The sequence below is a fragment of the Pezoporus wallicus genome, unplaced genomic scaffold (genome assembly GCF_028554395.1).
Source record: "Pezoporus wallicus isolate ANWC-B61680 ecotype Strahan unplaced genomic scaffold, APGP_CSIRO_Pwel_v1 scaffold_7402, whole genome shotgun sequence".
Lineage (NCBI taxonomy): Eukaryota > Metazoa > Chordata > Aves > Psittaciformes > Psittacidae > Pezoporus > Pezoporus wallicus.
In genome coordinates, this window is record NW_026641037.1 from 601,091 (window position 1) to 620,968 (window position 19,878).

Here is a 19,878-nt window from a genome sequence, read left to right on the forward strand (position 1 = left end):
TAGGACAATCTCAGCTCCAGTCTGCTTTTAGGTACATGCATCCTTTCCACTGGATAAATTCTGCATCACACACGAACATCTGAGGCCTCCATCTGGCATTCAGCTGGAACAAAAAGTTTCTGTTGAAAGTAACTAGAAACACAATACTTACAAAAATTAGTCTCCAGACTTCCACATCTTGCATAGAAATTAACGGATTATTCAGAATGTGAAGCTTAGTCTTGGTTATATCAGTCAGAACAGCACCATAGGAGAAACTGGGATAAAGATGAAAACATTTAAGGGGGGAGGGGGGGAACCTAAATTTGTATAAAATATTATTCCACCAGAAAAAAAAAAAAAATAAATCCCACTCCTGTCACTGCCAGTATTTGCATCAACTCTTTCAACCACTTAATTTGCAGCCACCTGGATAGCTTAGTTATTGGTCAGGTACGGCTTTTAACTATTTAAAAATACATGAAATATTAATAGCAAAACAAAAATCCACTTTCAGACCAGGCTCTCACCTTTGTCTAAAATGTGTCTATTTTCATCACAAAATCCTTCAAGCAGAGACAGATTTTATTTTTTTTTTCTAGCAAGAATGGGACTCGTTTTCATGCAAGGTAGGGCTAATTCCTGAGCAAACGGTTTAAAACTTTCTGAGCAAAAACGTTCCTGCATAAAAAACAAATTCTTCTAACCCATATTGTACATGCCTTGATTATAGAATTAAATCCATGTTAATGGATGGTTACCTGAATGCAAATATATCTCAAATAAAAGAGCAAAAATGCTCACTGCAACATTTTGATATGTTATGCCAACCCACATGAGCTAGTGGCAGCCATTCTGTTTCTCAGCAGTCAGTTGTCTACAACCCCACTTGAAAACAGAGTGTGGAGAGACCAGGAACAAGTCCTGCTGGTAGTACAACTGGTCACCAGTATAGGAGCTCCATCCTACTGTCATCTACTCACTACCCACTCTGTAGATGCATAAAAAAGGTGATTAAGAAGCAGGGCAGAGAAGGCCATAACTTGAGCTTCGTCTTGAGAATTCCCAAACACAGGTATGTTCACTGCACAGAGGAAACAGCAGTCAATATTTACTTCCAAAGTGGTTCAGCTTCTTCTTCTTAAAATAAGAACAAGTATTTTGGTTAAAACTGAAAATGGTTAAGAACCATCAGTAGTGGCTTAGAAAATGTTCAATAAATAAGACAATATAGGCAAAATATACTAGACATTAAAGGGACAATAATCATCTGCTGTTGCAGTTTCATACCATGAGTTGCGTGGGTAAAAAAAAACAGAAAATAATTTACTTTAATAGGCAGATATTTTGACATCTTCACATTCAGTACCAAGCCATAGCTGAGGTAATAGCTTGTTTGTTTTTTTTGTATAAACAGCATATTTAAACAATAGCAATAGGAGGTGGGTTTTTTTCCTTTTTACACAAGATGCAGTAACAGTTCCCATAACTCCTTTGTATCATACAAGTATTTTTCATTAAATACTGTCAGCAACTCTTGCAAATTTATGTTTGAGTTTTTATTATTTTATCCTTTTTTAATCTGTTAGAGGTTTCAAGATTAACTCCAATTTAAGAATGTTTTATACCTCTCTTTGACAGTAATAAAAAAGAATTCAAAGAACCAAAAAACTAAAGGGCAAGAAGAGTGGACCCCACATAAACTTCTATCATCTCACCACTCTATCTTATGAGTTTAGGCATTAGTCAGAATTTCCAAAGTTTTATGTCTGACATGTGATGATACAAGGCTATCAAGCTAACCTATTCTACTCTTTTCCAGCTTTATATTTAAAAGGAAAAAAAATAAGAAACAAAAAACAACAAAAACAAGAAAACAAAACACAAATAACCTCTCTCTGATGCTCAATAAATGCAACAATACATTATAAGCATTTAAGTAACTCAACCATAGACATTATCAGACATTTTAAAGCGATAAAGCAAGTCAGAAAAATTGTACCCAGTTATTTGCAACTATAAAATTAGGGCTCACTTTTCAAAATCAGCCACCTTGAAAATAGTAACATATTCCATATATTCATATAAAAAATCAAAATGCAGGCTAAGAAATGTCTTTTTTAAAACAAGAAAGATAATGAGAGTCAAAGCTTTTCATTAGGACCAAAGTGGTCCACAACAGATGCAATCACATAAATAACACTGCAAGACAAAGCTAACTAATAAAAACAATTTTCACTATGTTTCCTTAAGGTTAAAAAAAAAAACTTTCCCCCTTCTCCTACCTGTTGCTAATGCAACAATATTACAACCTCTAAATGCCCTGAAAGAGAAAATAAGGTAATCCCCACATAACTCCATTAAACTATGGTTTTTTTCCTAAATCATTGAGTTTGAGTTCTTTAGATCCAAACAGCTCATGAAATCGTGAGCTGTAATTCCAAGTACCTGCAGACATAAGGTATGGTTGTTATCCGTTTTCTTCATGACCATATTTTCTTTGACTCTCTCACTATAATGGTTTTGAGCAGATTCCTTAACACATTCCAGAAGAATTTCTTCCTTTGCATAAAACATGAAAATGTCAAGCACAGAAGCCTGCACAGTTCACTGCAGCCAGCAGAAGCCATTGATTCTTGCATTTATTTCCTCTATATTTCAAATCTACTCCTCATGCCACTTGTCACATAGGGTTGACATATGTCACAGGGCACTATTATACGCTGTGGCAATGCATAGCCATCAAATACAATCTAAAAGACCATAATATATTTTAAATAATCCTATGCACACTGGCTTGTTCTGTTTGCTGTGGCCTTAAAATTGCCAGAAGTCGACAGTCATTAAAACAATTCTGAGAATACAAAATGTCTCTTCTACTAAAGATAAGAAAAACTAAAATAAGTTGAACATGCATCATCATGATAAATCTTTTCATTGGTGTTTGGTCGAATAATGGTCAGACCACAGGATGGAAATCCAGTATGCCAAGAAAGCCAGGTGTTGGTATCACAGACTGTGCTGGAGCAGGATTAACCACCCTGAGTTACCCCATAACAAAATTACTGCATTGCTACTCTGCTTGTAACAGTGCTCTACAACTGGTCATACAGGCTCAGGTATCTTCACCTTTCAAGAAGTTACTCCTGGCCATGAACCATACAGTGGACAGTACAATTAGAGTTCACTGCATATTCATTTGGGGTCACACAGTGGCATAAAGAGGTGTGGCACCATCAGCAAATTGAAATTCTTAATGCAGAACTGGACCCAAGAATATGTGAAATGCTACTGAGAGAGGATGTGAGCTCTGAGAGAACCAATGAAGAATGGATACAGACAAACAAGTGCAGGCACATTGATATGACAAAGGCGGCAGAGGTAAATATCTTCTTACTATCGTCATCAAGTCATTGTAAACCCTAAATGAATTCCACTCTTACATGGGAAGAGAATTGAGACTTCATATATATTCAGGTATGATGTGAGATTATATACTACAAAGTGATTTCCTGTAGCTTCCAATACTACTAATTACTAGTAAAGTGTGTCAAATTAAAGAGAAAAGGAAGAAAAGGTCAGTCTCTTCCAAAACAAACTACCTAGCACGTATGTTATCCAGAAAATTTCAAATAAAACAGTTATTATTTCCTGTTCATCAGATCCTGCATCCAGCAATCCTTCACCATCTTCACAAGAATAGTGAAGTTTTCAAGGGGATGCCCCTTTCAGGGGCCTTTTTGGTTTCTGCTTTATTTTTAGTGAGATTTCTGTTAAAAATAATTAAGCAAATACACTTTTATAAGACTGGTACTAAAATACTAACCTATCAGCTCAGAAATGTACCTTTGGAATAACTGTATAAATGCCCTTTGGATTTACAATCTGTACTACCATGGAAAAAGGTCTTTACTGCAACATCCTCACTGCTTATATTTTTGCAAGGGGGAAAGCAAATACTGTGAAATTCCTGTTCTTGGTAACAACAGTCCTAGCTTTAGCAAACACCTAATCTATGCTTATATGTCTGCACAGCTCAATACAAATTGACATGTACATGTTCCACAGCAAAAGAGACAGAAGCAAATACATGCATATAATCATAGAATGATAGAATCATGAATAGTTAGAGTTAGAAAGGACCTTAAGATCATCTGGTTCCAAAGGGGGGTTGTAACCATGGGCAGGGACACCTCACACTAAACCATGTCATCCAAGGCTCTGTACAACCTGGCCTTGAACACTGCCAGGGGTGGAGCATTCACAACTTCCCTGGGCAACCCATTCCAGTGCCTCACCACCCTTACAGTAAACTTCTTCTTATATCCAGTCTAAATATCCTCTGTTACCGCTTGTCCTATCACTATAGTCTCTAATGAAGAGTCCCTCCCCAGCATCCCTATAGCCCCCCTTCAGATACTGGAAGGCTGCTATGAGGTTTCCATGCAGCCTTCTCTTCTCCAGGCTGAACAGTCCCAACTTTCTCAACCTGTCTTCATATGGGAGGTGCTCCAGTCCCCTGATCATCCTTCTGGCCCTCCTCACATGGCTGCATCTTAGTTTCAAAACCAGGCAGGTAAGAAGTGGCAGAAGGGATCTCACCACTCATCTTCCCCTTATCAAAAGAAGAATCAAGTACACTTAGGATAATCCCAAATCATGTTTGTCACTAGATTTCTTTAAATTCTCCAAGACCAGGGCAGACAGACAAACACCTTTGAAAGTCACAAACATTTCATTCTTCTCAGAGGAACCTGCAGGTCCTGCATCCTGCCTGTCTAAGCTCCAAGTGTATTCTGCGCACACAGTTATGAATCCACAAAGTCCTTCTTTGCTTACCAGACAGCACAGGGCCCCTCTTACCTCAGGAGAGTGAGGTGCATCTTCACCAGACCCTTATAAATCTTGCAAATTTTCTTTTTTACACTGCCTTCATATTGACATGCCAACATGTAACAGCTTGTTAGAAAATGGAAGAGGGAAAGTCAATTTATGTAAACTTTTTAGCAAAATTTTAAATACAATTAACAGTAAAAGTTTCTCTTGGGTTCTCCACCAGCTAAAAAGCACTAGAGTTGGCTCTGCTCAGATGACTCCATGCTTAAACTTCCTGAGGTCAGGAAAAACCAGTGAACATCACTTGGTCTCTATTCTCCATGGGGGCTCTAAGGCTCTTGATCTTGCTTTACTCAATATTAGTTCTTTGTTGTAGCATCTGTCTCAACAGAAAGAGGCACACTGAAATTTTAGAAAATACACTATTATTTGAAGTCCTATTCATGAGTTTAGTCATGTAATTCTAAATATAAAAATAGATGGCAATAAATTGCAGTCCCTTGTGTATCCATGAAAACAAGTTTCCCTTCAAGTAAGTACAGTTGGAAAAAGTTCCATTACCTGAACATACACACACAAAAAAAAAAAACACACAAAAAAAAAACCAAAAAAAAAAAGAAAACCCAACCCAAAAAGAAAACCCACATTAAAAAATAAAAAAGAAAATAAAAGGCCAACTCTGCTTAATCTTTAGAGGCTTATTTAACATAAACTTACTTACTCGCACATGGAGCTACTTTCTAAGCATTTAGCAATGGCAAATATTTCAGTCAGCATTACAGTACATCAGCTTCTCTTGTTATGAACTAAGAATATGACATTTGAATTAAACTGAGCTGCATTCGAGAACTAAGGCTGCCTTCAGGCATCTTTAACTTCCATGCCGAGTATTTATACTGCCAATAAGCCATACTGACACTGACCTGGACAAGATTATAGTGGTTGTCTTTACATTATGATGAGTTAGTCTTGCTCATCACTGACTCGTGACTTAGTCACTGGGGAAGAAAAGCAGCTTCAGCACACTAGAGCTTTACAGGTTTTGCTTTACTATCAGGCACATGTGCTTTGTGTCTATGCCTACTGCTGTCCAAATAACTAGGTTAAACTGGTACACCTAATTCATTAATCAGAATTATGCCTTTAAATGGCATGGCTTGCTGTGTCACACAGTTTGATAGCCCCATCCTTTTCAGCTGAAAGTTTTGACAAATCCTTGCTGACCTCAGTAATGTTTCAAAGCCATGAAATAATCCAGACCACACAATAAAATTTCTTCTACCAGCTTTGTTCATCTGAGCCTAGTGCTCTGTTAATGCTTTTGATACCCCTTTCATCTTAAATAGTTGCTGTAAGTTTTGACAAAAAAATGTCCTCCTTCTCTTTTCAGATACAATGACAATAGTAATATGAGGTTTGGTACCCAGACTTCCTTAAACTCAGAATCTTTTTTTCTTCCTTGATAGTGTTTCATATCAACAACACTGCCTTGCCCCCCACCTCATGCCAAGAGCATAAGACTAGAATTTGGTACTAGTACAGGTACTATGAAATGTGTGGGCTAGTCAGCAGCTTGCAGGTATTTTTCCGAAAGTTTCATATGTTTCTAGCTCATGTTTTATTCAAACTTCATTTAATAAAGTCCTTGAGCTTTTACTAAGGGCTTCCATTAATATCTAAAATTCCACGCTAGGTTAGTAAATTCTGTCATATGTCTTAATCATAAAACCTACCATATAACTCAGAGTAATTACGTAAGATGAGCTTCATAAAATGTCTTAATTGTAATGAGGGATGCTTTTCTGTATATATGCAGTATACACTGTTTACACAGTGTAAATGCCAGATTACACTGTGCAATCCCACAAGTCACTACACCCATGTTAGCAGTACTAGGAAAAATGGATTTCACTAGGTCACTCCTTTCTGAAATACAGAAATGACTTGAGAGGAATGACATATTCATGTCATTTATTTAGTACAACAGAGAGTTATTTTAATGGATTTCTTGACTGTATGCCTCTATAGCAGTGTTTTATAGCCTCCCTCATCTCTATACATGGATCCTATAAATCCCACAAGACTCTAACTTGCTGTCTGAAAAGGTTTCTCCCAAAATGACTCAAAATGGCACAAAAGCAGCAAGTTACCAGAGTTTTAGCTCAACAAAATTAAAACTCTGAACTCTTCAGAGCCAAGGGTCCTTGCAAAAGACATCTCTGCTGGATGCAAGGTGTTCCCCTGGCTTTCCATGACACAGCTGCCTCTGCTCAAGTAGACTTCTGCCACGTGCCTTCCATGCTAAGCATAGCTCCTTAGCACCATTTCTATGCAAATACTGAAACTTCATCTCCCATTTTACAAGCTAAATACGCTCAACTGGCTGAGGTGTGTACCTTCTCACTCAGATTTTGAAAATCAGTATCTTTCCCAAGGTGCTGATTAATTTACTTGCTCTAGCATAGTAAAAACATTCCCCCAGCCATCCACTGTGAGTGGATATAGAGAAGTTTATGGGAGTTTAACCATATAACTGCATCCAATAGTTAATGGCTAAATATTTTGGGGTTATTTTCAGTTATAATGTACCTAACATTTCATAAGGATATTAATAAAACAAGTAACCCTTTATTATTTTATTACCCTTGTCCTGGTTTTGGCTGAGATAGCATTACTTTTCTTCCTAGTAGCTGATGGAGTGCTGCGTTTTGGCTTTAGTCTGACAACAATGCTGGTAACTCACCTCTGTTTTAGTTGTTGCTAAGTATTGCTTACCCTGATCAAGGACTATTCAGTCTCTCACGTTCTGCCAGTAAGGAGGGGCACAAGAAGCCAGGAAGAAGGAGAGGCAGGACATCTGACCCAAACTAGCCAAAGGGGTATTCCATACCACAGCACATCATACCCATTATATAAACTGAGGGCAGCTACCCAGAAGGGACTGATCGCTGCCTGGGTTGGGATGGGTATCGGTCAGAGTGTGGTGAGCAATTTTATTGTGCATCACTTGTGTTTATTGGATTTTTTTCCCCTTTCCCCTTTTAGTTTCATATTCTCTCTCCTTGTTATTTCCTATATCATTATTACTATTAGCAGTATCATATCGTATTTTTACTTATTAAACTGTTATCTCAACCCATGTGGTTTAAATTCTTTTTGTTCTCCTCCCCAAAGCCATCCAGAATGGAGGAAATTGGTGGGGTGAGGAAGTGGCTGTATAGTACTTACTTACCAGCTGAGTTTAAATCACAACACCTCTCCAGTAATAGGTCTCTCTCACCCTTATCATCCATCTCAAAAATATAACACAATTTTCCAGAGACTATCAGCTACTTTCTTCCCACTGCATAAGGAGTTTTTACTCAATCATGGCTGAAAAAATTAAACTGCCATTCTTAAAAACATTAATAATTTTATTAGATTAGTTTAAGAGTAGTGAGGTCACAGTGCTGCCACATCAACAGAAATCCTTTTATGAGATTCAATATGGACTGAATGTGGCTTTTACCACTAAATGACTATTAATTACCAGAATATTTTTTCTGCCAGAGGTAAAGAATGGCTGTAGAAGTCGCGATGTGAATGAAAACAACATGTTCTTTGGTTTCTGAATTCAGTGTCTGTTACTGAATGTCACAAATCCACATGACTTTTCCTACTCCTGGGATTTACATTTCAATAGCCAAGGAAAGAAAAAACAAAAAAAAAGAAAAAAGGAAAGAAAGTAATGTGTAAACTCATCTGGTTCAAACAGCAGACAGCTCTGTATCGAGTATTCATCAGAGAAAACTTGTGTGTACTGTTTATTCCAGCATGCTTTTTGGAATATATTTTGCTCCTGATAAACCAGTGACAGGACTACATAGATAACAAGTACAAAGAAACTGAAACTTCCTTTAGTTAAACAGTTTTCCTTTTCTTTGTTTTCAAACACACACAAAGTTAACGCATGTCTTTAACCTTGAGAACAGCAATGTCCCAGCATGATTACAGTTATCAAGAGAGGCTAAGAGTCCCTCTTTAATGTGACATATATTTAGATGCAAGATGAAAATGTAAAGTAAAAAGGCATTGCATTCTCATTCCTTTCTTGATATCCCAGAAGAACATTCCATTTTATGATCTTTTCTATGTTTCTGTGATATTCCTAGAATACAGCCTAGATCACAACAGAAAATACTGAAGAAGTGTGGAAAAAATTATATCAGCTTAATCTGCCAGGGCTGGTTAAAAAATGTATTAATTTAGAAAGATGGAACTAGTTTAGATAAAACTGTGAACAAGTAGTTTGTTTTTTTTCTTTCTTTCATATCCTCTCATTACCCCTTAAGACTTAAGGGAGTACATTCAGCAGCTTAACCCCAAGGATGGAGTAGTGCCAAGCAGTTTTACTCAGCTGCCCATGGCTTCAGCTACCTTTCATTTCCTTCTATGGGTGGGAAAGACTTAAGTCACTCAGAATAAAAGCATGGTCCTGTTCTCTCCCTTTGCATCCCATCTCCATCATTTTTTTTCTACAGACCCTACCACAAGACATAGAAGCCACATTCTTCTGCAAACATAGTGCTGCAAAGAAAAAAAGCAGTGGAAACATCCACAGAATCGTGAGACCTCACTTGGAGTACTGCGTACTGTTCTGGTGCCTTCAACATATAAAGGACAAGGAACTTTTGGAACAAGTCCAGAGGAGGGTCACAAAGATGATCAGGGGACTGGAGCACCTCCCGTATGAAGACAGGCTGAGAAAGTTGGGGCTGTTCAGCCTGGAGAAGAGAAGGCTGCGTGGAGACCTCATAGCAGCCTTCCAGTATCTGAAGGGTGCCTATAGGGATGCTGAAGAGGGACTCTTCATTAGGGACTGTAGTGATAGGACAAGGGGTAATGGATTAAAACTTAAACAGGGGAAGTTTTTGCCATGATTTTTCAAATATGATGGCTAGTGGCTTAGCAACTTCATTCGTAAGCTGGAATGGATCTCATCAGATCCCATGGACTTGTGTACATTCTGGTTCTTAAGACGGTCTTGAGCCAGATCCTCTCATACAGTGGGCCTAAAGTCTTCATTCTCACAGTCCCTGCATCTGCCTTCCCCTAATACTAGAAAGCTAAATGCCCCTATATTCATATGAATACATTACTGAATTGTGAATGGGGTTCTGGATTCTAAATCACAGCAACTGAATACCCCCTCTGTACTCTAAGAACATGTGTCTCTATTTCTCCTCTTGCTCCTCACCGGTGGGAAGTGGACAGCAGTTAGGCCACTGATGTATTGAGACTGCTGCCTATTAAGCTGATAAATACCCTTTCCACCTCCTCCTTTATCACTTCCCTCCTGTCTTCCACCTAAGAAGCAAACTTTTTTAGAAAAAAAAAAAAAAAAAATCACACAGAACAAAAAAAAAAACCACAAACCAAACCACACAAGCAAACAAACAAACAAACAAAAAAAACCAGAAAAAAAAACACACAGCAAAAAAAACCTTCTCTGTCCTGTTTTGAGCATAACCAGGCTACCAGGTTGTCTAGTCCATGACTAGAACTCCAAGGCATTGGAATAATCTGATTGTTGATAGCATAGTCTACATTATCAGCCTCTTATTTTTCATATTCCACCTATCTCAAGTTCAATGCATGATGTCTGCTGGAGCCATCAGACCTCACTGTTACACTAATTTAAAAGAATACTACTTGCAGTTTGAAAGATCTAAAAAGTACAAGAATACCAGAAGAGGGAAAAGTCTGCTTCATGCTTTACAGGATAAAACATGTGACACCCTCATTTACTTTGCTCCAAGGCACTTTATAAAAATAAAAAGTGTTAGTGCTGGTGTATGGTGCACTGCATAGGAGATGTTTAAGGCTGACAGCAGCAAGAAAAACAAATATGACCCTTTGCTTTTATAAACAAATGGAAACTGACGTTAGTCTGGAATTTTAAATATCCCCTATCATCAAGAACACAGTAATACAATGTACATTGGTCTCTGCAAAGTGACATTACAGGCTCATCATTTCTTCTTTTTATGGATGCTTTTTTTCATGTAGCTTAATGACAGATAAGGCACGTTTAGTAAAACTGTCTCTTTTACTGCTTTTCTTCCTTCAGCTTTCTGCAAAGACAACAGTGACCTTGCATAATCACCTAGCCACTGCTTTTCAGTTTTTCTGACAATTAAAACAAGGTCTCCTGAAGAGAAGCCATGGAGGAAATACTAGAAGAAAGTCAATCATATCCAATAAAATTACTAAAACTGTAACTTATTCTAACTCAACATTATCCTGCTGTGTCTATCCATTAAGAATGTTTTACTGTCTGCCTTTGACTTCAGTTAATGAAGGAATATTTCTTACGTATTCTTTCTCACAAAGGATTACCACTGCAGTAGTATTGAGCAGTATTTGCACACACAGGGTTTGCTATTTACTTAACACAAGTTGACCAAACCAGGTTTTGAGGATTTTTTTATTTGACAATTATGTTTTTAAAGCATAATTCTTGCAAAGGTGATCTCTAAGAGGCAAGGCTAGGTTATGGAGAGCAAACCCTCAATACTTCATGGCCTGTTGTGACAGCAACTCAGATACTAGTCCAATAGACCTTCACTGTTCCCAGAGAAAGGATAGGTTGGTTGGTTGCATCTTAAACTCTGCAGGAAGGGATGGTTACCCCAAAGATAAAATACTGCTTGGTAACCAACCAAATGATCTTCCATATAAGGAGCAGAAAAGGCATTAGCATATTTGTCGTGGTTTAAACCCAGTCAGGTAACTCGTTCGCTCACTTCCCCCCCTTTCTTGCCCTCCCCCTGCTCTCGGAGGGACGGAGAGGAGAATCGAAAAGAATGCAACTCCCACGGGTTGAGATAAGAACAGTTTAGTAACTAAGGTATAACACAAATCACTACTGCTACCACCAATGATAATAATGATAAAGGAAATAACAAGGGAAGAGAATACAACACCTCACCACCCACTGACCGATAACTTGCCCCCAAAGCCCGACCAAGCTCCGACTGATACCTCCTCCAACCCTGCAGTCTCCCAGCCCTTCCGGCTAACTCCCAGTTACCTCCTGGGCATGACGTGCTGTGGTATGGAATACCTCTTTGGTCAGTTTGGGTCAGGTGTCCTGTCTCTGCTTCCTCCTGGCTTCCCCTCCTCCCTGGCAGAGCATGAGGCTCACAAAGTCCTTGGCCAAACCAAAACATCATTGTTATCAGCTCTGTTCCCGAGCTGAAAGTCAAAACACTGCACTGCACCAGCTACCAAGAAGGAGAAAAATGACTGCTGCTGCTGAACCCAGGACAATATTAGAAATAGTTTGCTTGGTTTTGGGGAGCAGAAGCTAAGTTGTAGCAAGAGCACAGGAAAAGTCAAAGAGCAGGACAAAGCAAGACAGACAAACAGGCTGTTCTAAGGAATTAAGACCCAGTCCCCAAAATGCACACACACACAGCTAGTTCCTACCATACAGAAAGTAATTCATGGATTGTTGGGAGACTTTGATTTTAGCCCTAAAATGAATCCATTAATCTAAGATCTTAAGGAAGAAATCAGGTATATGTCATCACCACTGCAAAATATAACAGGGATGTCCCCTGGAAGTTGTTGCATTATGGGAAGTTTCAGGCTTTGACATTATTTTCTGTCTTCTGATGAGCCAGGAAAAGAATTGAACTTTTGGGGAAAATCATCCCCTTTTCTGTTTGCTTTCTTCTTCCCTCCCTAGCCAACAGTCCTGCAGAGTATTGGCCAGAGAGCAAGCACATCATGAAAAAAACTGCGCAACTGGCATTCACAAGGGTATTGTGCGTAAATAGGTATTCGATATTAGGAAGAAATTAGATATTTAAAATTAGAAATTAGATTATTATATATTAGGAAGAAATTCTCCACTGTGAGGGTGGTAAGGCACTGGAACAGGTTTGCCCAGAGAAGCTGTGGCTGTCCCATCCCTGGAAGTGTTCAAGCCCAGGTTGTATGGGGCTTTGAGCAAGGTGGTCTAGTGGAAGGTGTCCCTGCCTGTGGCAGAGGGGACGGAACTAGATGACCTTCAAGGTACCTTCCAACTCAAACCATTCTATGATTCTGTCCTGGCTACATGCTCAGCTACAGTGCAGTGTCCTGCACCTGAATTCAGAAAGGGTTGTCCCGAGGTATACGGTAACTGCTGAGCAATTTCTTTCTTTTGCAGTATGATACCTAACACAAGGAGGACATAAAGCAAACAGCAGTGTATTCCTACAAGTAACTATTTCTGTTGCCTGAAAAGACCCCATTCTCCACAAAAAAAAAGGAACTGGAACAGCCCCCATGTACACCTTTACCTACATGATCAAGCTGAGGACTACAGGCTTTAACAAGAAACACATTTAACTACAGATTATGTTGGTGTCAAACATAGGCAGTAGAAGAAATCACTTAAATGGTTATCAGGAGAGCTCAATGCACTTTTTATCATTCTTATACTCTGCAGAAATGCCAGCCACCCCAAATGGATTATACACAGCATATGCAACATATACATGGGGGAAGGGAGCATCATAAATTAAAATATATCTTCCATATCAGAATGAAAAAGGAAACTAGCTCTGTAACTTTTGAACTGCTGAGCAAGAATGCCATCTACAGGCCTATATTACAATTCTTCTCAGCTAAATATGTAGAAATAAACATAAAGTGAGTACTCAGCATATGTTAATATGACTTTCATATGCTAATGCAGAGTTCATTAAAAATAAACAAATACAAGAGTAAAATACTTGGAACTCCTTTAAAAAAAAAAAAAAAAAAGAAATCAAAGACTACAGACCCTAAAATACTAAATCTTTTATAGAATAACCTAGAGAGGATCATTATCATTGCAGCACTGTGTTCTGCATACATATTTTATGAAGAAACTTTTTGCACATACTTTAGAGGTTAGCAGTGCATTACATTTTGTCTGCTGCTTGATTTAACCAAATGCAATGCCCTGAGGCATTTATTAAAACCAGAAGAGAGAAAAATGTTATTGCTGTTAACCTCAGATTGTAACACATACAGTGTTTCCTAAAGAGAAGCTGTCATGCTTCTTGTTAGCCCTACTTGTCGGGCCCTACTGAATTGTTTTGATACTCATACCAAAATAGTTAAGAATGAAAGAATTCTACCTTTATATTACTTTTATGCAGAACTTCCATATCTATAGCTCTAGGCTTGGTGACATTTTAAATCCTCGTGTGTCTACCGTCAGTAAAACAGATTGAGAAAAATGTTGAGTTATGCCAGAAATTTTAAGGACAGCACAAACAGAAAAAAAAATGTAATAAAGAAAGTGACATGCCAAAATATCTGAAAATGGTAAGAAATTACCAGTTTTCAAACAGAAAGATTCTAAACCAATTCCTCATCCATAACCTCTGGCACACATGAATAACGCTGGCCTGCAAAGACAGTGTCCCAGTTTTGTGAGGGATTTTTATTTAACAAAATGTAAACAGATTAAAAACACTCCTGGGAAACTGAAAACAATCTATGTGGGGATTACTGTATACATGTAGTTTCAGTCACCCAGAGATGTGCTAATGCCTTCCTTACTAAGCCTGAATAAAATAAAATTCCAGATCAGTTCTCCAACAGAATTAATATATTGATTAGGAATAAGACACCATCAGAAATCAGCCACCCAGAGTACACTGTACTAAAACTCCAGTCTGATACAATGCCCTGGCATTTAAGAGTGGAGGCTAGTTTGCGTGACCTCAGCAATATATATAGAAAAAAAGCCCAGCATATTATGACAAAGCTTTACCAATTTGCTCAATCTCCACTTATTCACATCAAAATGGGGGGAGGAGGGGAATGCAACACAACATAGACACACCCAAAAATGTTATTAGAGTTACAGAGATGCAGATCATACCTCACTGTTGCCTCTCACTCCTTCTTCCAAGGAACATCAAAACTGTAAAACCAAAGCCCAGACCTCATACAGAAGAATAGTCTTTCATCAACAGCTCTTCTGCCAGCTGTGTAGGCTAAAAGATGATAGGATTAGCTGGGACCTAGTGCAAATAAGGAAAGATCAGGTTGACTATATGTTTACAGCCTGCCAAAACACATGCTGCTAGAGCAAACTCAAAGCTTGACTATTCAAAGAGAAAATTATGCACTATTATGCCTGTTGGATCCATGTGAAGTCATATCTTTAGATACAGTTCAGAGGAGCTGACAGAATAAGAAGGGAAACTGGAGTCCTGTCAGTAGCCTGAATGAAAGCAGATGAATCAGCAAATGCCCCAGAATTAGCAGGGTTTAAGGTTTTGTTACTAAATACAGTTGTCACAAAACACATTTTTTCTAAAGCTCGAAGTAGCGTCTTGTAAAACTTTAACTTATTTTTCAAATTCTTCATTGTTATATATTTGTTTCACTGACACTCATATACTTATAACCTCAGGCAGTTTGTCCTGTAGAGAATATATCAATTTAAACTGCCATTTAGAACAGTTTTTCTCCCTTCCTGTTCCTTCCACCCATATTTTCTCTCTTCCTATCTCAAATTATTCCAAGCCAAATAACTTCAAGCTCATGACTTTTTTCCATTTCATTATTCAGTTTGTATGGCTGTCAAACAAATGAACTCCCTTTGATTTGTTTGGTTTTTTGAGTGTGTGGATATATTAATTCTTTGAATTGTAGGTACTGTTGCTTAATTTTCTAAATAATGCACTGACCACTCCGTGTTGTCACCTAGCAAATAAAACTAAATGGCAAACTTCTTATTGGAAAATTATTTAAATAGTTTTACCTATAGGAACTGGACTTAAAGATGGCAGAAATACTTAATTACAGGAGCAAAAGTTCTCTATTACTTCTACTACACCATGTTTTTTGGTAAAATGTGGCATGGTGTATGATGTCCTACACAAAGTGGCACATCTTAGATTCAACTTGGCTTCATAAAACTCAGCTAGTAACAATATCAAGTAACAGGTTCTTCTTTTTCTGATCATCCTGGAAAGTTTGTTTTCTGGATGAATATTTAGCACATAAAATCTGACTGCTTTGTGTTCTCACATCTTGACTGCAATCTCTGTGAGCTGTCTCCTGTGAGAACATCCAGCCAAGGACAGAACAAGAATCCCAAGTAGACAGTGCTGCATGGAGGGGGGGGGGGGGGAGAAAGTGGGAGCCATCCTTCTGGCCTTCTGAAGTGATTAACAAAGCAGCACATTCTGAAGATGTGAAAGGATTTCTCAACCAACATAAAAATCTCACAGGCTAAAAGGCGGGGAGTAAGGGTGCCTCGTCACACTGCCCTCAGCCCCACAATCAGCTAATGCTTCCAACCCTCTACCAAGAAAAGCACAAGGTCTAGAGATCTCTACTCACCATCCAGATCCAGATTATTATGGTTGGATTTGATGATCTTAAAGGTCTTTTCCAATTTAGTCAGAGTTTTCTCCAGAAAGAGTTTTAAACTGTAAGGATGTTGTTGACAGAAGGCTGCCAATGGTTGACCTACACCTTCAGCAAAACAAAAGTTCTTATTTCATAAATTTAATGATACAAATTGAGTTACTAAATACAATACTTTGAGGCCAAAGAGAAGATCACTCCAATGTGGAAATCTGTATTTCCCCCAGAAAGGGACATCAGAAGCACAGCTGGCAGAGGTGAACGAGATCCTTCAGTGAGTGGTCCAGGGTGGCCCTGAAGCTGTTAGAGGCATCTAGAATGAATCCCAAGCTGCCCTTGGCTTGTAAGCACTTACACTGTATCACGAGTTTTCACATTTTCAAGGCAGAGAAGATGCCAGTGCAACAGATACATCTCAAGGTATAAAACGTGTGACTGTGATTCACTATTAGGTCACAAATAATATTGTGATAGTTTCTGGGCTTTGCCCAAAGAGTGTTTTGGTCCCAACTCTTCTCTCCCCCACAACATATGTTGTAGTTTTTGGAGCTTCTATCTCACATCTCAAGTCAAAAGAAAACAACTGTTAGTGGGTATGAGATACAGGAGCAGTAAACTTGCTGCACTTATAAGACAGATCTTTTAATAGGACTGTGATGATTAGGAACTGATGTGATCCCTTTGCTCCTCACACGTTTTCAGTCATCATGGGCTAATCATCAGTTCAAACTCTTTCACCCATAACCATGAGGACTCTATTCTAGCAGAAATACCCAAGCGTTACCTATTTTACAGGCTTCACGGTGCTCCCTAAGGGTGACTGAATAATTAGTTTTGAATAATCTACAGGAATAAATTTACCATTTTTTAATGTATAATTAAGCAAGGAATCATTCCCTACTCTTCTAAACTTATTCCACTGACAAGTTTCTTCTGGGTGGTAAATGCAAGTTCTTACAGTTGCCAGGACCATGTCTACTTAAAAGTTAATACATTCCTCTTTGAAGGTTAAGAAAATGCTAAGGAAAACAAGATATGAGGGCTTAGGTAAAGTGGGAGGTTCCAAATCACTGGAGCTCTGCTTATTACAGAGCTCTGCTGCTTCTGAAGCAGCAAAAAGCTGCACATGAATTTACCTTGGAGAGACTGTCCTGACCTCCATCCACCTTCTCTAATGATGATTGTTCCTTTTCTAAGTGGGAGATGTTTGCCATGCTACTATTTTACATTTACTCCTTGTGAAAGCAATTTTTCCGTCTTCTGTTACAGCACTAGGAGAGGGTGGAGAGGACAGAGAGGACCTTGGGAGCACTCGTGTGGGTAAATGTCTCAATGCAGAAATGAACAAGCTATTTAGTATGACAGAAAGCAAAGATCTAGGAGTGCCAGGTACACAATTTATGACCCTCATCCTACTTAAATCAACTGCCATGCAGCCCTTGACCCTTTCGTTCCTGGTGGTAGGCATATGCTGTCTGTGCACCTCTCGCTGCTTGCCTGAAGTCAGCCATCAGATGCTAAATAGCAATTAGACTCCACTGGCAACAGTGTAACCAGGTGACTGGACAGTGTCAAAGGCATTCCTCTTCGAGAGCTTTATAATTAGGGTAGAAAGGCAAGTGAAATAGTGTAGACATGCATTTTAAAAGTTCTGCCATCTGATCTAAGTTTCTGCTAAGGTGGGTGGAACAGGGAACATATGCTTCTTTAGACATGATGGCAGTATCATGTTAAAAAGGAAGGAAGGGACTATGACAAATAAATTCAAGTTCCTAGTTCCCTAAGCAGGACCTATACCTTGAGAGAAGAAAATGCTTATTCTATTTCAAGAAAATAGATCAAAATACTCATTGTGCACATTTAAGGAGGCACACTAAGAAAATATTTTTAGATGGGATTTCCCCTGTCTCTGAGTACCTCAGTATAGTCTCCTATAGGAATCACTACGTCAAAATCCATATCTAGCCCATATGAATTTCTAAACTAGTACCTGCCACCTCACCACAAAATACAACAAAAGAATTCAATTACCAAATTATTTTATTATACCACAGTAAAACCACATATAAAGCACGACTTAAAAAGCCTTTTGCTGATGCAACTCCAGATTCATTTACTAACTGCTTTTCTTAACAGTAACATGTCATACACACAGCCATGACCACAGCTTGCCAAAGCATTTTGGTATCAAGAGCTACCCTAAGAAACAAAAAGAATTACTGCTTCCTGTGGAACATGATCCTGGAACTCAGCCAGCAGCAAGATGGCTGAACTGTATTCAATTTAGAAACCGATTTTCCAGTCTTTCTCCCTGTATATATTTACATAGAGAAAGCCAGAGACTATGGAGTGCTTATAGGTATAAGCTGTAAGTCTTTCTATGTACAAGATGCAAATGAACTAAATACTTATACTGAATTGCGTATCCTCTCTTTCAATGGCTGAGAAGATAACCAACTATAAACATGTTTATTTCTGTTCAAAGTTCTAAATTACATCTATAAAACTTTGTAATCCAGCTCTTAAATGTCAGCAGACTTGAGAGCAAACTTACCTTTGGTCTGTAGGCAGCTGCCGGTGTTTAGAACAGCCATTTACTCCACATAAACACAGCAGTAGAGCTGCTTTCAGATGTGGGCTTTAACCTACCAGGAAGACACAGCTCTCAAAGGGATGAATCAAATCAACATTCCTGCAACTTACAATTGAAAGGGGCAGCAGTACTGTGTTAATTGTAGCTCTTTTCCTAGCTATTTTAGCTTCCTTTTAATTGCTATTCTTGAGATTAAAGGAAAACTGCCCTTTCCTGCTAATCAGATTTTCTATGCAAAACTAGTCCAAGTTATTTATTCTGAACTATTCTGGAAAGCTATGAGGAGGGACAGTTCTATTATTTATTTTATACTCTTTCTTTCATAAGTTGTATTTTATTTCTTAGCATTCATCTATCAGCCAAGCTAGTAAAAATTGTTGCTTGTTGCTTTTTATATTACTGAAATATACTGAAATTATGTGAACTAATAATAATTATTTTATTTCCATAGTACCAGAATTAGACGTGCCTGAGAATAAAGAACCAAACTCTAGTGCCTTCGTAGCCAACCAGAACAGCAGAACTGAGTCCCCAAGTTAATAACACCAAGGACTTGGCTGAGATGAATTACCTTTTCTTATGCAGCTGAGATACTCAAATCTGCCAAACTGCTCTGGGTGCCCAGATCTCATTCATTTCAGCACACAATGCTAGTCCAAATCCTAGTTTGGACTGAGCTATAAGGCAGCTCTGAAAGAAAAAAAAAAATTAAATCTCTTAAATCTTACTTGAAGTGTCATTTCTTCTGTTCCTCACAAAAAACATGGATGGCAAGGACAGAAGTCCATAGCTCGTTTGGCCAGCCACCTCATTCCATCTGTAACATAGTATAAAGGGGAAAATCTTCCCTGATAACCAAACTGCATCTTTTCTACCCTTTTTCAAGGTTATTTTTTCCGGGGGGGGGGGGAGGGAAGTCATCATCATCACCTGTAATTATAAAAATAAGTAATAGCCCATACATAAACTAAGAAAGGGCAGAAGAGTCTTCATGGCTTACACAGTTATTTAGGGAAGAACTCTACCTCTGAAACGTAAAAAACAATGATGGGATATTACTAACC

General features: G+C 38.4%; 1 long non-coding RNA gene across 2 annotated transcripts; it reads right to left on the reverse strand.

Moving 5' to 3' along the window:
• Positions 1-8,848: 8,848 nt before the first annotated feature.
• Positions 8,849-19,506, reverse strand: LOC130605973 (uncharacterized). 2 transcript variants are annotated; one of them, XR_008973841.1, is made up of 5 exons: positions 19,386-19,506; positions 18,776-18,866; positions 14,723-14,837; positions 9,139-9,244; positions 8,849-8,974 (listed from the first exon to the last, which is right to left on the reverse strand). It is a non-coding gene; the product is annotated as an uncharacterized LOC130605973 (long non-coding RNA). The 2 variants fall into 2 exon arrangements; XR_008973842.1 differs by having other exon boundaries at positions 14,723-14,864.
• Positions 19,507-19,878: the final 372 nt, after the last annotated feature.